The 19608-nt window shown below is 40.1% G+C and overlaps 1 protein-coding gene across 16 annotated transcripts in view; it reads right to left on the bottom strand.

Annotated features, from left to right (window-relative positions):
* Positions 1-16607, bottom strand: part of PUM2 (pumilio RNA binding family member 2) — a 101873-nt gene extending 85266 nt beyond the window's left edge. For 8 of the 16 annotated variants that reach the window (XM_045447631.1, XM_045447630.1, XM_045447636.1 and 5 more), the window contains exon 1: positions 16236-16376. The gene's annotated coding sequence lies outside the window, so the exon portion shown is untranslated. Of the gene's footprint in view, positions 1-16235; positions 16494-16543 lie in introns of those variants that run through there. The other 8 variants (XM_045447637.1, XM_045447632.1, XM_045447628.1 and 5 more) reach the window with 7 other exon arrangements.
* Positions 16608-19608: the final 3001 nt, after the last annotated feature.

The raw sequence follows: 19608 nt of genomic DNA, 5'->3' as shown, positions 1-19608 counted from the left end.
CTGTGTTTCCCCCTCTCTCTGCCCCTCTCTCTCAAAAATAAACATTAAAAAAAAAACTTTTTTAATGAAAAAAGACTGAAAGGAAATCATCCAAAATTCACACCATCCTTAAGTGATCAGAATACACCATTTTCCCCATCTATTTATTTATTTAATTACCTTTCTACAATATATCTGTATAATCTATGAATAAAAAGGGAGATTTTTATTGAGAAAAATAAAAGGAACATAAAAGCAATGTTCTCAAGACTAAAGCACTGAAGCTTTACTGAAGCCCTTCTTTGCTTACTTCCAGGCTTTATTTGTTGTCCAAATAGATGAGGTTGTAAGTTAAAGAACCTCCAGATAAACGTGAGAAGTCTCTTGGATCCATTCTTTTGTGGTGAATTATGCCCCAGTGCAGAGGTCAATAAATTTTTTTAGTAAAAAGCCAGATGGTAAACATTTTACGCTTTGCAGGTCATATGGTCTCTGTTCTCGAATATGCCTTTGTAGCACAAAAAGCAGCCATAGATGATATCAAAGTAAATAAGCATGAATGTGTCCTAATAAAACTTTATTTATGAACAGTGAAACCTGAATTTCAAGTATTTGTGTTATATTATTCTTTTAATTTTTCTCCATTTACAAATCTAAATACCAATCCTGGAGAGTGAGCCAAACAAACATAGGTAGTGGGCTAGATCTGGAGTGTAGGCCAGTTTGCCGACCTCTGCTCTAGTGGATTTACTTTCTTGACTGCTCCACAAAAAAATCAAATGCAGATAATTCACTCTAAAATATGAGCAAGCCAAAAGTTAAGCATCAGAGCTTTGCCTTCAACCTTTTCATTCATACTATTCCCCAGGCATATTTTGTTCTTAAAATGAATGGTATTTCAGGTTACATTTAAATGAAGGGGATTAGATAGGGGAAGAGGAAAAGCCTTTAAAAAAAAAAAAAAACCAAAAAAAATCAAACTCAGCTTTTCAGTTTAGGGTGTTACCATTTATCTCAATCACGAAGAGAGGAGAAAGTGGGCAAAACAACAGAACAGAAATGCTGTTAAATTCTCAAACCAATAATCTCCATTTTAATAATAATAAAGTTGAGGGGGCAGGGGTCACATGTATATCAGTAAGTGGGACTCCAAAATTTTTGCAAAATGCCAATCTACTATGTCCTACACAGTTACAAATGCTGATACCATCTGGTGGCAAGGGAAAAGAATTTGGACATAAATTTAACAATTTTATCCAGAACGGTTAGATCATAGGAGAAAAAAACAGTATTTTCTTCAACAAGCAACAGAGTATCTAGCATGCATTTACAGAATATTGAATTGACTATGTTAACTTGAAGAAAGTGCATCCAAGAGTTATGGTACACAGTACTGCTTGGGGTTCTTCAAATTTTGTTTGCATTATTAAGCCATGAAATTCTCCCAAAACTGTTTCCTTTAATAAACAACTGGAATCGGCTCATATAGAAGATACATAATAGAAACTTCTCTATGGCCAAGACCTTGCAAAATACTGAGGTAAGTGTGAACTAAAGTTTTTGAGGTTCTTTTGTTTCCTAACAAAAGGAAACAACAGTGTCATCAAATTCTAAAATTTAACAGCATTAGGAGGACTTGAGTGGCTCAGTTGGTTAAGGGTCTGACTCTTGATTTTGGTTCAGGTCATGATCTCATGGCTCATGAGCCCAGCACTGGGCTGGCACTGTCAGTGAGGAACCTGGGATTCTCACATTCTCCCTCTCTCTCTGTCCCTCCCCCAATGCGTGCACACGCATGCGAGCTCTCAAAATAAACTTAAAAAAAAAAAAAAAATTAACAGCATTAACCAACTTTTTGTAGGCAACATTATTGCTAATTACATGAGAAAAACAGATAAAGAACCTCAGTATACTGGTTAAGTTCTAAGTTTTTATATTTACTAACACATAACTCAAAAGTTTAACAAGTTTGTGTAAAGAACCAAGAATATGCATTGATAAGTACATTTATGTCATTAAGAATATTAATTTTTCAGGGTGCCTGGGTGGCTCAGTCAGTTAAGTGTCTGACTTCAGCTCAGGTCATGATCTCACGGTTCATAGGATCGAGCCCTACATTGGGCTCTGTGCTGACAGCTCAGAGCCTGGAGCCTGCTTTGGATTCTGTGTGTGTGTGTCTCTCTCTCTCTGCCCCTTCCCCACTTGTGCTCTCTCTCAAAAATAAACATTAAAAAAATATATACTAATTTTTCTCAGACATCTGATCCAATTCCTCACCATATGCCTACTATAAAAAATAAGTTGGAGGGAAAACCATTTAGAGCCACAATAAATGGTACTAAAGCACTTTCTACTATGATATGACACTAATTCATAGTATCATAATTAGTTCTATTTAAAGGCCATAGTAGAAATTAAGCTCTGGGGTCTAAGGGACCAGGAACTGTGTCTTAGCTGTCTGAATGCTCAATATGTATTGTATGAAATATAAATTCAAATCACGAAATCAACTAATATCTGGATAGTAACTGTATATAAATGCCTTCATACATATTAATACATAATGCTAATTTTAATGGAGAGACAAAGAACAAGAACTTCCTCAGATTTTCTATACCACTGAAGACATTCAACATAAAATAACTGATAGCAACTTCCCACTGACACTACTTTTCCATATTAGTCCTATAACACCTGATGGCTATTGTGATCTTGTGCACCAATTACAAAAAAAAAAAAAAAAAAACTGAAAACCAAATTAAATATAAGCCAATATAAAAAGTAACTTAGGCTGTTGATGAAATATTCTTGGTAGTCATCCTCCTTGGATAGTTTTTTTTTTTTTTTTCCTTTTCCTCTTTGGATAGTTTTTAATGAACATAATCACTGAACATTAGTGGTATCTACTGCAAACACACAGGAGCTAAAGTCCTTAAGAATATCTTCATTTTGGGGCACCTGTGTGGTTGAGTGTCTGACTTCAGTTCAGGTCATGCATGATCTTGCAGTTCCTAAGTTCCAGCTCCACATTGGGCTTGCTGCTGTCAGCTCAGAGCCCACTTTCCAATCCTCTCTTCCCCCTCTCTATACCCTTCCCATGCTTAGGCAGGCAGAGTCCAATGCTAGATCATGACCTGAGCCAAAATCAAGAGTTGGATGTTTAACCAACTGAGCCACCCAAGCACTCCAGTAATGCCTTTTCTTATCCATGACAAAGGTAAACCTAAATCCAGGCTTAAGTATTTGTAGTAGACCATTAGCCTTCAAAGATTGAACATTACAAATTTCTACTATTCACTGTCAACACCTAGTAATTTATTTTTCCTGGGGGCATAAGTTTAACCATATACTTTTCTAGTGATGTTGGACAAGTCACTTAGCTAGCAGTTGAGCCAAGAACCATAAGAACCTTTTCGGATATTTAATACTTATTTGTCCACATACTTCACGGGATAACTATATGTGCTTGTTTTACCAGCATCAAGAACAGTATTTCTCACTCAACTATACTAAGGAAAAGTCAAGTTTTAGTTTTGCATGAAAGTTGGCCAAAACAACAACAAAAAAAATCAATATAGATTCCCAGAAACCAGAAATCTTCAAAGACCCTACGTCGAATCTTCTAATAAGTTTAGAAATTAAATTACAGCAGTTAGACATTAAATACAAATTTACCAAATATTTCTGTGCAAGACTGCTTTCGCTCTTTGAGGATAAATCTCACAAAGGGGCAAAATAGGATAAATATTTAACTTACAAATATGCAAATATGAGGCAAGATATTCTTTCCTTAAATTCTCTCACAGGAGAATCACCATATATTTGAGTCCTTATGAAGTCTTCTCAATTCATTTGGGAAATAAAATACTGCTCAAGGAAATTCTTTTATTTTGAAAAGCAAAATATTGCCTACAGAAGATCTTCACAATCAACCTCAATCAATCCTAGTTTCTGATACTTTTACATAACACTTGAGAGGTCAAATAACTTAGATGGAAATGAAAATGACATACTTGAATAAAAACAGACAATGCAAAGAGACTAATGAATCTGAGACATGTGAAATATCAAAGATACATTATGGAATGAGCCCCCTCCAAAAGGAGTATTTATAAATTAACATTAATTTGTGATTTAATATGCTATCATCTTAAAAGTAGAACAAGCAAACATTATATGCCCCATAATAAAATGAAATATGAAAAAGCACCACCCTATGAAATTTTATTGCCTCAAAAACAAAAACCATTAAACTTCAATTTAATAAAGGTGCTAGATCCAAATACTAGTTTATCAGAAATATGCGCAACATGAAAGAACAGTCAATAGATAACACAAGAAAGTAATTGTCTAATCCAGAATATGGAAAAAAGGAAAACCACCTGGTTTCACTAACATTATCTATGATGTGAAATTTTAAAGGGGAGGACAAAAGGAAGAATATTATTCAGAAGAAGCTTAAAGGTCAAATATATTGTGTAAACCCTGTCTGAATCATGATTTTAACAAACCAACTATAAAAAAGACTTTTTTGAGAAAATCAGGGAAATCTAAATATGGAATGAGTATTATATGATACACAGGAATTTTGTTAGTGATAATACAAGAGGACTGTGTGTGCGTGTGTGTACTTAAATGTTTACTTTTTTTATATTTTTAAATGTTAACTTATTTTTGGAGAGAGAGAGAGAGAGAGAGAGAGAGAGAGAGACACACACACACAAAGGGTGAGCGGGGGAAGGGCAGAGAGAGGGAGACACAGAATCTGAAGCAGGCTCCAGGCTCTGAGCCGTCAGCACAGAGCCCTAAGCAGGCAGAACTCACTAACTGTGAGATCATGACCTGAGCCAAAGTCATATGCTTCATTGACTGAGCCACCCAGACACCCCGAGAGGATTGTATATTTTAATAAGTCCTCATCAGTAAGAGAATTTATGCTTGAACTGGTCTGCTGTCTGGGATTTGACTTGAAATATTCGTGGGGCGCCTGGGTGGCGCAGTCGGTTAAGCGTCCGACTTCAGCCAGGTCACGATCTCGCGGTCCGTGAGTTCGAGCCCCGCGTCAGGCTCTGGGCTGATGGCTCAGAGCCTGGAGCCTGTTTCCGATTCTGTGTCTCCCTCTCTCTCTGCCCCTCCCCCGTTCATGCTCTGTCTCTCTCTGTCCCAAAAATAAAAAAATAAAAACGTTGGGAAAAAAAAAAAATTTAAAAAAAAAAAATAAAAAATAAAAAAAAAAAGAAATATTCGTTTAAAAGTTAAATTTCAGGGGCACCTGGGGGACTCAGTTGGTTAAGCATCCACTTCAGCTCAGGTCATGATCTCATGGTCCGTGAGTTCGAGCCCCGCTTCGGGCTCTGTGCTGACAGCTCAGAGCCTGGAGCCTGCTTCAGATTCTGTGTCTCCCTCCCTCTCTCTGCCCCTCCCCTGCTCATGCTCTGTCTCTATCTCAAAACTAAATAAAAATATTTTTAAAAATTAATAAAAGTTAAATTTCACCCAAGGTTGAATATGGATGACAGATACCTGAGGATACAATGCATTATTCTACTTCTGTGTTTGAAAATCTCCATAATAAAGTTTAATATACATAACAACATGACAGAAGGCCATGGGAAGCAGGTAGTATTCAAGCTGGGCCTGAAGGATTGGTACAATTTGAATCCATCCCCCTTTAAAAAAAAAAAAAAGTTTATAAACTGCAGCTTGTAAACTACACAAGGCTAACTGACTCAGGGTCCAAGCTACTGTATAAACTTAGTATAACTTATTACTTCCTCGACCATATTTTTGACAAAGGACACATAAAAATTTTTTCCCAAAAAATGGATTTCCAAATAAGCATAAATGTCTTTGGCCTTATTTTTATCAGACACCACCCCCTAAAGAGAACAAAATTTACTTAACACTCAATGTCATGCCACAGATCATACTAGACACATTGTATCTAATTCTTACTACAATCCAGAAAAGCAGGATTCTTTACAAATAAGGAAACTGTACCAATTTCCATATCCTAATAGACAAAAAACTACTAAAATGGCAGAGGATTTGGGGCGCCTGGGTGGAGCAGTCGGTTGAGTGTCCGACTTCAGCCAGGTCACGATCTCGCGGTCTGTGAGTTCGAGCCCGGCGTCGGGGCTCTGGGCTGATGGCTCAGAGCCTGGAGCCTGTTTCCGATTCTGTGTCTCCCTCTCTCTCTGCCCCTCCCCCATTCATGCTCTGTCTCTCTCTGTCCCAAAAATAAATAAACGTTGAAAAAAAAAATTAAAAAAAAAAAAATGGCAGAGGATTTGATACTGTCAAGACTCCAAAGGCTCCAATGCTGCTCTTTTCCATACCAACCAAGCATAAACCGTCAGTCAGCTTGTATGTAAATTATACAACTAAAAGCTTTCCCCAATCATCCTTTTGCTTATACTATTCCAGTCCCCTGGACAGCTCTTTGCCATCTAACTCTTCACATGCAAATTCTATAAACTCAAAATTTGGCTCAAATGCCACTTTCTTCATCAAAACCTATCCCCAAGCAATCTTTTTCTTAATTTCCATCGCATTTAATTGGTATTTTCAGTGTATTAATATCACATTAACTGTTAGACTTGAAAACTTCTCTAAATCATAACTAGGACAGAAAAAACACATAACACAATCACGCAAGCTATTCTGGTTACACCAGTGTTCCATGAAATGTTAACAGTTATGAGGGAGAGGATCAGGATAATGTAATAAGGAGAGAGGAAAACTCGTAACATTATCAAGTATGAATCCATTCAAAAGCATGAGATAAATGCATTTATGCATATATAGAAAAAAATCCAAGGGGTACTTGGGTGGCTCTGTCAGTTAAGCATCTGACTTTGGCTCAGGTCATGATCTCACGGTTCGTGGGTTGGAGCCCCACATCAGGCTCTGTACTGACAGCTTGGAGCCTGGAGCCTGCTTCAGATTCTGTCTGTCTTTCTGTCTGTCTGTCTGTCTGTCTCTCTCTCTGCCCCTCCCCTGCTCATGCTCCATCTGTCTGTTTCCGTCTTTCTCAGTTCCCACTTATCTAAAACTTAAACCAGTCTGGGCAGAGAAACAGGGATAGATTGTTATTAGTATTTTTGCAAGTTCTCCAGATGATGTTTCCCTGTGCAGATACAACTGAGACCCTTACACATCACCATATCACCTATAGCTAAGGAATACACCTACAAACACCCTAATGGTTTTCCAAATAAAAAATAAAAAAATAAAAAATTTGGATCATTCATCATGATGTAACAGATAAATATGAATTAAAAGACCTAGAATATAGTTCCACGTTTGTCCCGAACTAGGTGAATGAACTCAGAACACTTGAATACTCTGGTCCTGTTTCCCCATTTGCAAATGAGAATATGCCCCCCTCACAGGATTATTGTGAAGAATAAATGAGATAATATATAAAATTAAAACATAAGTGTTTTCTAGAGTGTTAATGACCTAGTATAATGAGTGGATGATTTTCTTACTTAAAAAAATCAATATAGGGGCGCCTGGGTGGCGCAGTCGGTTAAGCGTCCGACTTCAGCCAGGTCACGATCTCGCGGCCCGTGAGTTCGAGCCCCGCGTCGGGCTCTGGGCTGATGGCTCAGAGCCTGGAGCCTGTTTCCGATTCTGTGTCTCCCTCTCTCTCTGCCCCTCCCCCGTTCATGCTCTGTCTCTCTCTGTCCCAAAAATAAATAAACGTTTATTTATTATTAAAAAAAAATTTTTTTAAAAATCAATATAAAATCCTCTAATACAAGAATTTTTCTGGGAATTTACCTTACATAAACAGCACCAACAAGAAAAAAATAAACTGCATAACATTTACTGCAGCACCACTTCTAGTGGTTCAAAAATAAGAATTAAACAACATAAACTCAACAACAGAAAAATGGTATAGCAAATTAAAAATCTATGCACTGAATGTTACAAGTTGATAAGTAATATAGTCAAATGTCCATATTAAGTAAAAATACCAAGTTGGCTAAGGTGTATCACACAATCCCATTTTTGTTTAAAATAGAGGAGCAATATATATATGATCATATATTTGTGTGCAGTATGACCAAATAAACACTTAACTCTGGTAGGAGAGGAGGTACTACTACTGGCTTTATCTTTGCTTTTTTGGTTTGTGTTCTAAGGCTCACTGAAGCTAGCAAAATTGTTTTTTTCTTTAAAGGTGTGTGTGCGTGCTCATACACATGCACGTATAGATATATGTATGTATACGTGCATGTATACACACACATATTTATACATGCACTATATACATATATATGCTTCACACACTGTGCAGAGCCCTATACGGGGCTTGAACTTATGACTCTAAGATCAAGACCTAAGACGACATCAAGAGTTGGATGCTTAATCAAATGAGCCACCCAGGCACCCTAAAAGGTCCTATGTTAACATAGTTTAAATGCATTAGTTTAAAGACTTTATCGCAGAATATAGTACAAGTGATCCTGTGCTATTTTCAGTTCATTTTAGTACTAGGTTGAATGCCCAACAACTGAAGACTTGTCTCAAATGATTATCTAGTAATTTTCAATTGTTACACATAATCAATTGGAATCAATATAGCACCAAGGAGAAATAACTTAAATGTTAGGTTGTAACAGAACTAAAGGAAGTCATTTCAATGCATGGTCTGAGACAACTGAGGAAAAATAAAAACCATTTTAAGCAGCAAACTCTAATGCAATTTTAAAAGGATTTTTTTTCTTTAGAATTTTCCAAAGTGTTTTCCTTAACCACCAACTCACAGTGTTATTTGAAATAAGAGGTTCCCTGTCCATTACATTTAGGATATGCTGCTCCCTGGTACTCATTTATTCTTTTGCAAGCTGAGCATACAGTCAATCCAGAATTCATTGTCACATAGTAAGTCCTACAGTTAAAACTGCTTAGCTTTACGCCAGTATTATCATAACTTTTTTTCTGGAAATATGTTAACACAAAATAAGTTATTTTAAGCAGTATTTCTAGTAATTTCCAAGAAAAGAAAGCTTAGCCAATTATACAACATATTTCAACTTTTTAAACTTTTGTCTAAGAAAAGCCACAACTTATGACAGTTAAGTTTTAAAACACGTTTGGTTTACTATGACTACTCTGAATAGTATAAGAAAAAATATATGAGCTGTACAAACCTTTCAAATAAATAGGAATCTCTTAGGTGATTAAGTATGAATTGTGATTTTTTAAATTCCTCAAATATTCAAGAACAAGCTTTGAATGGATGATCACTTGTATCTCAATAACTTTAAGTGAAATGACCCAACCAATTTCTTAAAGATGTTGTAAAAAACCTTCTGTAAGTTGCTTAGAAAAAAACAACAAAAAAACAACTGCCTATGGTGCCCCTGGGCGGCTCCGAACAGCATGGGACTCTTCACCTCTGGATTGGGAGTTCGAGCCCCACATTAGGTGTAGAGATTACTAAAAAAAAAAAATTAAAAACTTAAAACACACACACACACACCCCACCACCACCACAAATGCCTACACTGCAGTGGCTGAAAAGAGAAACCAAATCTGTTAGTTTCCAGGACTATTAAGTTACATACCAAAAAAGGGTCTGTATAGAAATATTCTTGAGCATAATTTAAATGAAATTTGCTCTGTAGCTAGGTAAATAAAAATGTGTTGAAAGCTGCATGAAGTATCTCATAGGAAGAAATATAGACAATAAAGCAAAAACTAATCTTAGGAAAATAACAAAGCAAGTATTAGTAGCGAATTAGTAAGTAAAATGTAACTTCTGAAGACACAAAGATAAAAGGGGAGAAAACACAATAAATTACATACAATTCTCATTATCCATGAAAAAAAAATCATACCAATTCCTCATAGACAACCTTATTTCTAGCACTAAATTTTCAAAGAAATTTCTTATATGGAACATTATATCAAGGACACAGAACTGTAACAGAAAATCTCAACAACATTCTCTTAACAGATGCAGGTTTCATAATCTCATTTTTTTTTTTTTTTTAAATTTTTTTTTTTCAACGTTTATTTATTTTTGGGACAGAGAGAGACAGAGCATGAACGGGGGAAGGGCAGAGAGAGAGGGAGACACAGAATCGGAAACAGGCTCCAGGCTCTGAGCCATCAGCCCAGAGCCCGACGCGGGGCTCGAACTCCCGGACCGCGAGATCGTGACCTGGCTGAAGTCGGACGCCTAACCGACTGCGCCACCCAGGCGCCCCTATAATCTCATTTTTTATAGTCAGCTTTCCTCCAGGAAAACCATGTACCTAACTTGTAACACAATCCAGGGAATGCAATTCCACAGCAATACTTTAAAGGTTCCAAACAATATGGTCTAAATCTTCCCAGTTTACAATCTTGGATTTCCAAAGTCTTTCAGGAATGACCAAATTTAAAAAAAGCCTTTAAATCTGATGAGCCCCTATTTATCTCTCCAGGTCCTATCTTTTCAATGTTCCCTACCTCCACTTTAAGTTCTGCTACTCTCCCCTATCAGGGTCACTACCCATACTAATCCCTCTGGCTGAATGCCATTTACCCATCTCTTGACTAATTTCTCCAGGTCTTTTTTCATTTTTAAATTTTAAGTAGGCTCCAAGCCCAACATGGGGCTTGAACTCATGACCCTGAGATCCAGAATTGCATGCCCTACTGACTGACTGACTCAGCCAGGTGCCCCTCTCCAATTTTTTTTTTTTTTAAACTCAACTTAACCTTGCATAGAAAGCTATTCCTGACCCCTGTGTCAGCTATTCCTGACCTATGTAAGCCCATTACACTTTTGTGACATCACTCGCGTGTGTTACTCAGTACACTTAGTATACTGCACTGTAATCACAAGTTTAATCAACTTCCTCTTCACTTTATTTTTAAAATTTATTTACTTAGAGAGAGAGAGAGAGAGAGAGAGAGAGAGAGAGGAGGGGAGGGGAGGAGGAGGGCGCGCAAGCAAAAGCACACATGTGGGTAGGAGCAGAGTGAGGGAGAGAGAATCCCAAGCAGGCCCCATCCTGTCAGCAGGGAGCCTGAGGCAGTGTTCAAACCCATGAACCTTGAGATGACATGAGCCAAAATCAGGAGTCAGACACTTTAACCGACTGAGTCACGCAGGGGCCCCCCCTCTTCACTGTATTATAAACTCCCTAATAACAAGGATCTGATACCACCAATGTCTAAATAAAGTCTGGCATTATCAGAGGCCTGCAAGTCTCAAAATGTATTCAGGTTTCTGGTAGTCTAGCTTGATGACAGGATACAACCTAGAATATTCAGAGTAACAAATGGGATTGAATGTTCCTCAAATAATACTCCATGAGTATCTTCTCAAGCAGACTCAAAATAAAAATTAGCAAACAATTTATCTTTGGCAAGTTCTAGAGTACTCCCATTCCTACTAGTATAGGAACCACATAATTTAGAGATTAAATGAAGGTACCAAAGACATTCCCTTTGATCCCTTTTCAGCAATTACACTTCAACCGTAGGGAGGTCCAAGAAAACATCTACAGACAAAACTGACAGCTATCATCTTCTCAAAACTTCAAATCTTAATGTTGCTTATGTTAAATCAGTCTTAAAGACTTAGATATTACTACAGAAAACTTATTACATTTAGTCAAGCTAAAAGTGCTGATAAAATACTGCATAGATGTTAATAAATGACCTGGTCACCAAAATGGAAGACATAAATAGCTCCTATGTGTATATAATTCTTGGTATTTGACAAAACCAGACAATACTATCCATATTTTTCTCTACCTACAATTTGCCTTATTTGACTACCTAGCAAAGACCTATACTTAGGGTCAGCTTGACTCTACCACTCATTTACCCTAATGTCTGAATGCATACAACCAGTTGCATCTTACACAATCAAAACAATATTCCACTGATCCATAAGTCTTTCAGCAATAGTGCTTAAAACCACAGATCACCACTTTGAGATCTAAAACTGGCACTCTTGGTATGAGATGTCCACTCTAATAGAAATCATAAAGATCTATCCTCAAATTACGTTCTCTATATTTATAGATATTTTTTTTTAACAACTACAAAAAAGTGTGAAAAAAAAATGCCTTCTCTCCCCCCTTCCCCTGCCACACACCATTTTTTATGTACTCTGGCAGTCAGTTGCAGGTTTTATTCTCCTAAGCAGGTATTGAATAGGTGGTTTTGCAGTGTCATTTTATAGTCAATTTCATCAAATCCCTTCCAGGAAGCAGATTTTTGGAGGCTTTGTGGTTCAAATACTTGCCTCAGGTAGCTGATAATGGCTGCTTTTTTTTTTTTTTTTCTGTCCCATTTATAGTCAAAAGTATTCTTACATTCCAACTACCCATTCTCCCTTCACACTTTCCCTTTAGTGAAATGCTGGGATATGTACATAAGGTGTACACACTTGTATGTTTTCTAGTACTCTACTCCAACGTCTTTTCTCTACAAAGAGAGTAACTGAATAAGTGAAAATCTGTGAACTAAAAATGGATGGGATTACAGCAGCTAAATTTGCAGAGGTGAAATACACTAAACTATGATTTTTACCAACATGCTTGAATAACCAATACTTTTTCAATTCTTTAAAGCACTTTAGAATTCTAAAGTACAGAAAGAAACCAGGCAAAGATCAAATAAAATTTTTCTTTTAAGAAAAAGGTTAACAAAAAACAAAAATTTCCACAATCTTATTAAGAATTAAAATGACTCTCTGGAAGGTGATACTGTGTTTAATTAGGCAAGTCTTAATTTTTTCATTTATAAAGTTGGATCTTTTGAGTTGTTGGACGAAAAAGTCACCAAGACAAAAATACATTAACCTTACGTATATAAACATACTGCTACCTGAAACTAAAAAGAAAGAAGAACCTACCTATATAATAGTTTCATTGGAAAGGCTCGAAAATAACAGCTCTGAAAATTCACTTTTCCCACTACAAAAGTAATACATTTTAAGTGATAAATGTCTTCTATCTATATTGCTAAATATAAAAATTATTATTAAAATATTAGCTTCTAAATGAAGGTTTAGGTTTTTGAAGGAAAGGTTTTTGAAGGAAACCTTTTTCCACCACATCAGAATTCAGAAGTGAGACACAGGAACTAGACTGATAGCAATCCAATATCTGATCAAGCTACAACGGAAAGCATAATTTAGACCTAAGCCAGTGGGGCTTCTACCACCACACCCCTTAATTATCCTGACCCAGTTACAGGCAGCACTGGACAACTGATGGTCCTCCAAAAAGATGCAGAGTCTATCTATCATGGTCACGTCAAGAAGCAGCAGAATAAAGAGCTTTCTGCAGGGGGCAGACTTCCAAAGAGAAAGAGAGGAAGGAGACTACAAGCCATACTTGATCAGTTCCTTCTTATAAGTTCATCAAAAGCAACAGTGAAGAATTAGGACAACAGAAGCAAGTCAGACGGTTTTTATGCCTTCGTAAAAACAGCAAGAAATCTAATACATCACCAACCAATTTACCCAGTTACAAGTACAATTTTTATACTAATCACACACCTATCAGTAAAACAGCCACAACCTGAATGCAAGTCAAAGGCATATGAGATACATTCAAATATTTAAAATAGTCATAAACTGGGGCGCCTGGGTGGCGCAGTCGGTTAAGCGTCCGACTTCAGCCAGGTCACGATCTCGCGGTCCGTGAGTTCGAGCCCCGCATCGGGCTCTGGGCTGATGGCTCAGAGCCTGGAGCCTGTTTCCGATTCTGTGTCTCCCTCTCTCTCTGCCCCTCCCCCGTTCATGCTCTGTCTCTCTCTGTCCCAAAAATAAATAAACGTTGAAAAAAAAATAAAAATAAATAAATAAAATAGTCATAAACTTAAGAACATGAAAAAAAAATCGGGGCGCCTGGGTGGCTCAGTCGGTTGAGCGTCGACTTCAGCTCAGGTCGCGATCTCGCGGTTCGTGAGTTCAAGCCCCGCGTCAGGCTCTGGGCTGATGGCTCAGAGCCTGGAGCCTGCTTCCGATTCTGTGTCTCCCTCTCTCTCTGTCCCTCCCCCATTCATGCTCTGTCTCAAAAATAAACATTAAAAAAAAAAGAAAAGAACATGAAAAAAATAGAGTATTTCCCTATGTTAGAAACCGACAAGTTTAAAGGTCATTGAATTACGAAATAATTCAGGAGACAGGAACCAACTTCCACTTAAAATTATGAAGATCTTGGGGGCGCATGGGTGGCTCAATTGGTTAAGTGTCTGACTCTTGATTTCGACTCCGGTCATGATCTCAAAAGGTTCCTGAGCTGGAGGCCTGCACTGGGCTCTGCTCTGAGAGCGAGGAGCCTGCTTGGGAATTTTCTCTCTCTGCCCCTCCCTCACTTGTGCATGCGAGCTTGCTCTCTCTCAAAAATAAACTTAAAAAAATTATGAAGATCTTGTCAATGTCTATAAAAAGCAGACAGAGTCTGGTCACTGACCAGACTGGCTTTGGAGGTCACACCTGGCCCAAAGCTATGATCATAGTTACTTTTGTTAACTAGGATAAGTACCTACACAGGAAGACAAGTTATATTTCAATAACAGAAAGATTTATAAAGTATGGAAGGTTTAGGAGAAACAAAATCATAATATTACCTTTAAGACTGCATAGTTTGGTTTGTATACTTGTAACACTTAAGATTATTGGCCTATTAAAGCAGACAGCCTTGCATGACCAAATTAAATATGGTAGTAATTTAGACTTTTAAGTTGAAATTTTACTAAATATGGAAACATCTAAAAGAACCTTGCACTCAAATTTTTTCAAACGTATAAAAATTAAGGTTGAAATTATCTTGAAGATGTTTAGTAGCAAATCTAACCTGAAGATTAAATAGCCAGACTTGTACAAACAGGAAAAAAGAACTTAAAAGCTGAAGACCCAAGATTCTGAAATACTAACTTTTTAAAATCCGTGTAAACCTTTAGTGGGTACAAAAACTGTCCTTGGGACACCAAAAGACAATCCTAAATAACTTATTTCACCAAAAATTTGACTTGAAACGACATTCATGCAAAAAGGAAATCACTATGATGCCTATGCAGATGAAGCAAATTATCTTTAAAAAGCAGGATATTAAAAGACTAAGGACAGAAATTTAAGCCAATTAAAAATATCTGTCCTTGTGTTTTAAACAGGATTCCTAGCCAGAATTCCTTAAATCATCCTCTGATACTCCCAGTCACATGGTGAAGAGTCACCTATTAAACATGAAATCTAAGCAGTAAACAAGCCCTTAAAATCCTTAGGTAACTTCCTTTATTATAATTGTTTCGATATACCTTTGCAGATACTACATTTCTCTTAAGCGTTTAAAACATTCATCTAATAAAGCTTTCCCTAAAAAACTGTACCAAAAAAACCCTGTCACCAGTTTTAAGTTAAAAATCTCACAAAGTCCTAAGACCTGACTTTAACATGCTTGTCCTAATACACCTAATGTGTCCGTAATACTAACCCACAAAATGTTTAAATATGTGTCTTAATAAAAGACTAAGTTAAGGAAATTGGGTTTTCCCTAGGTATGTTTTCGGAAGTAGCATAACTTTTACACACGTTTGGGAACAATTCATTTTCCCAAAATCTGGCCCAATTCAGACACAAAACTATTGCTAAAATGTCTGAAGCATCTAATCTTTCCTTTCGTTTTAATGTATGTATCTTTTTGAGTGTCGAAATCTGTTTCAGTAACAAAAACATAACATTCCTTAATAATGGCACCTAACCAGCCTAACCCAAGTCGCTCTTTCATACCCACACCTGTCTGCTGCAAGCTTTTCCTGGATACACTCGGGCCCACGAGAATTCCCACACTTGTTTTTATAAACCCACTCCTTCCTCTTCGCCCACTTCCAACTCGCACACTTCTCTGGACCCACCGGCCTCTGCCCTCTTTCCGAATCCAAGGGCTGAGAGGACAGCTCGGTCCCTAACCCCAAACGCCGAGAAACCGAGGACATCAGCACCCCAGCGCCGCGAGGCTGCGGCGTGGGGAAGGAAAGGAAGCGGGAGAGCTGAGCCCCCCCCACCCCCCCGCCGCCGCCGCCGCCGCCGGGCGCACACCCCCTTCCGGCACCCCTCCCCCCGCATTGTGCGAGCGGGCCTCAGGCCGCTGCCGTCCCGGGCTGCCCGCAGGCCCCGTCCGCCCTCCCACCTGCGGGCTGCCCCAGCCGAGGCCGCCACACAAAGCCCGGGGAGCCAGCCCCTGTGGTGCCAGAGCACGGGGAGAAGGAGCAAGCGCGGGCTGACTTACGGGGCTGCTGCGGCCGCGCTGCCTCAGCCGGGGACACCGACCGTTGGGCACACGGCGGTGTCGCTCTTGGCCGTCCTTCCCTCCTCCGCCTTCGGTGGCGGCAATATCTTCTTTCTCCACCTACCTCCCTCCCCCCCACCCCACCTCCTCCTTCTCCTCCCCCTCCTCCTCCGAACCACCGAAGTACCGAGGGTGAGACACAGAGACTCACAACAACATGGCTGCCACCGCCGCCTCCCCTCCCCTCCCCCCCCGCCCACCGGGCGAGCGCAAGGCACTCCGGGAGAAAGGGGAGGGGGAGCACTCACCGAGGTGCGCCTCCTTTCTGTGGCTTCCGTCGCTTCTCCCGCGCTCTGGGCGCCGGCCGGCGGGAGCTCTGCGCGTGCGCACGCTCTTAGCGCTCGCGCGTTTCGGCCGTCCCTCAGGCGTGCACTCCCCCGCCCTCACCTTGCGAGCTCGCAGCTGGTTCTGGACTCAGAGGTGGCACCAGGCGGGGACGCGCTCCCAACCTCCGGCGGCGCAGGCGTGTTGCCCAGCGCCGCGTTCGCGTCTGTCTTCCCGCGTGGGGCCTCGACTTCCGAATTCGCTTACCCTCCGCTTCCTCCCCGGTAGCTCATTGTTCTCCGCCAACCGCCTGTGCGGGTGTTAGAGCTTCCGACCGCGCGGTACTCCCCGCACTTAGCTTCTGGGGTGCTGACACCCAGGCCCTTGGGTTCCATCCTCACCCTCTCCCCGCAGCAAGACGACGGAGACGCAGTTTGGATGGAAAAGTGAACCCCTTACGTGGACTGTCATTCTAGTCGTTTCCTCTTGGGCAAGTGGAACCAGCTCAGCACATTGCCGGCCTGCAACTCTTGGCCAGAGAAAACACAAAAGAGACTCAGGTCGTTCTGCTGGGGCAGTGATTCTCACTTATCGCCAGTTTTCATCAACCGCGCTCTCCAAGCGCACCTCCCTCCCTCTCGCAGTTAGAGACCAAACCCGTGCCATCGTCCTGGCTCCTGGCTTTGGTAGTGGTGATCCCAGGCTTGAAACCCACCCGGAGTCTGCCCCTGGCACACAGCTGTAATGTGGTAGAGGCACGGGCACTGTGTCCAATTTGTTCTCCATTGTTTGCACAACCCTCTGACGTTCTGTACTTCGGAAACGGAGCGCCTTGTAAGAACTTTATCTTCCTGGACGACTGTAAGCTACCCGAGAGGCTGCAAGGACCATGGGTATCTTGTCCATGCATGTGTGTTGTGTCCCCCAGCGCCTGGGCCATGGGAGACTGTTTAACAGTCGTGTACTGAATGCATGAGCTTTTCAGTTTTTTAATTACCAACAAGGTGTGACATTTAAATCCGTCTCAAGCCTTCACCTGTGGCCCAAATTTCAGGCTTCTAGATATTTCCACCTGAATATTCTTCCTGGCGCCAAACGTATCAAAAACAATTCACACCCACCCGCCACCCCCAATTCATATATTATCTCCATAGATGGCGGTGCCACGACCTATTCAGTATCCCTAAGTTCATCCTTTGAACCATTCTTGTCTCTCACACACCTCCCCCTATATAGGTAACTTGCCAATCCTTTCAGATTTTCACTGCCCAACTATTTCTGGAGACAGTTTTTCCCCGTTTCCCCATTAGTACTAGCCTTGCTTCCCAGGTCTGAATTTCTGTAGCAGGGTCTTAATTAGCCTTCTTGTGTTCAGTCTTGTTCCCTCCAGTCAGTTCTGCTCCCTGCCATCTGCAATGAAAATCTGACTCCTGGCTCTCATGCCTCTTCTTTAGCCATTTCATTGCTTCATGTTACCCACAACTGCATTTCTCAAGTATGTTCTGTCACTACTAACAGGCATTCCTTCAAGAAATGTCTCATGATCAATTAAGTATGGGAGACACTGGGATGGACATAATGTTGCCTTCTTCCCCCACTCCATTGAGCCAATACTAGTTGAAGAGTTGTTATATATAGTTGCTTAATCCAGGCAAAACTAGATGGACTCATCAGAAGCCCTTCCTCGGAATGCGGAATTGGGACTAAGAGACCCCAATCTCCCTCTGGGAAGTCTCTTGAACCTGTAAATCTGGGCTGATTTGTCCCACGGTGTGGACAGGGAAGCCACAGAGAAGACGAGTTGAGAGAGAAAAAGAGAGTCCTGATAATGCTTCTCTTCCCCTTTGTTCCTGTACCTTGCTGGCTGCTTCTCCCCTTGGATTCTGAAACACCTGCCTGGATCCTTACAATAAATTCTGCTTTTTCTTTGCTTAAGTTAGATAAAGTGAGTTTCTGTTACAACCAAGGGTTTTAACTAAAAGCTGTGTGTTCACCATAGTTATTATTTATTTAGTGCATACAGGATGCAAGCATTAAACCACTTTTCATTCCTTGTTTCATTTAATGCTCCCAATATCTCCATGAGTAGGGCAACTTCATGGGCATGTGAACTGCATAGTCCCAAAAGGTCTGAAGATTTCCACAATTGGTTTAATGCTCTGTCACTGCCATCTAGAAAATCTTAACAGTTCTTGGAAAAGACAAATTTTCATTTCACACTGGGCTCCACAAATTATATAACCAGTACTGTCTATGAGGTATTATCTCTATTTGACAAAGGCTTCTTAGCATCTTTAAAATCAAATTATGTGTTGTAAATAACAAAGTGAGGGGCATAGAGTGCAGTACTTCCCCAAAATGATTGACTCTAGAAGACTTTTTTTTTTTCCCATGGAAAATCTTGTAGAGGCTTTGTGCTCAGCAGAACACAGATCAAAGCCCAGCCCTTTAGTAATCTGACTCCGCCCACCTCCAGCTTCTGATTCACCATGCACGTGAGCAGTTTCTTGCTTCTGTGCCTTCACATATGCTTTGCAATCTGGCTTTGCTCATTAAGCACCTTCTGATTATAATTGGCTTCTCCTGTATATTCACCTACAAGGAAAGAATGCACTCCTCAGCTACTGTAAATATCAGGTGTGTTTGATAGTTAAGGTGGACGATGTAATTGATGCCTGACAGCCATTCTAATCACCTGGAATCTTGTTAGAGATGCAGAATCTTGGCCCCACTCCAGACCTACTGAATCAGAATCTGCATTTTAACATGGTTCCGGGGCAATTCCTCTATATAATAAAGTTTAAAAAGCATTGGTAAACCAATCACAATAATTCCATCTCACTTGTTAGGAACTGGTTCTATAGGGGGGGTGTCATTCATTTAAAACCTGTGAGACACCAAGAGGTGCCAACTCAGCATCTGGGGGGGGGGGGGGGGGGAAATCCAGGCTCTCTCTCCTGGAGGTAAACAAGAAAGCATCTTGCCCCCTGTTCCTGCCAACAGGCTTCCTATGCCACTAGTAGCCTACCCAGAGTATTCATTCTTCCTG

The sequence above is a fragment of the Leopardus geoffroyi genome, chromosome A3 (genome assembly GCF_018350155.1).
Source record: "Leopardus geoffroyi isolate Oge1 chromosome A3, O.geoffroyi_Oge1_pat1.0, whole genome shotgun sequence".
NCBI classification, from domain to species: Eukaryota; Metazoa; Chordata; class Mammalia; order Carnivora; family Felidae; genus Leopardus; species Leopardus geoffroyi.
Note: the sequence above shows the minus strand (reverse complement) of the source record. Positions and strands in the feature narration are given on the sequence as shown.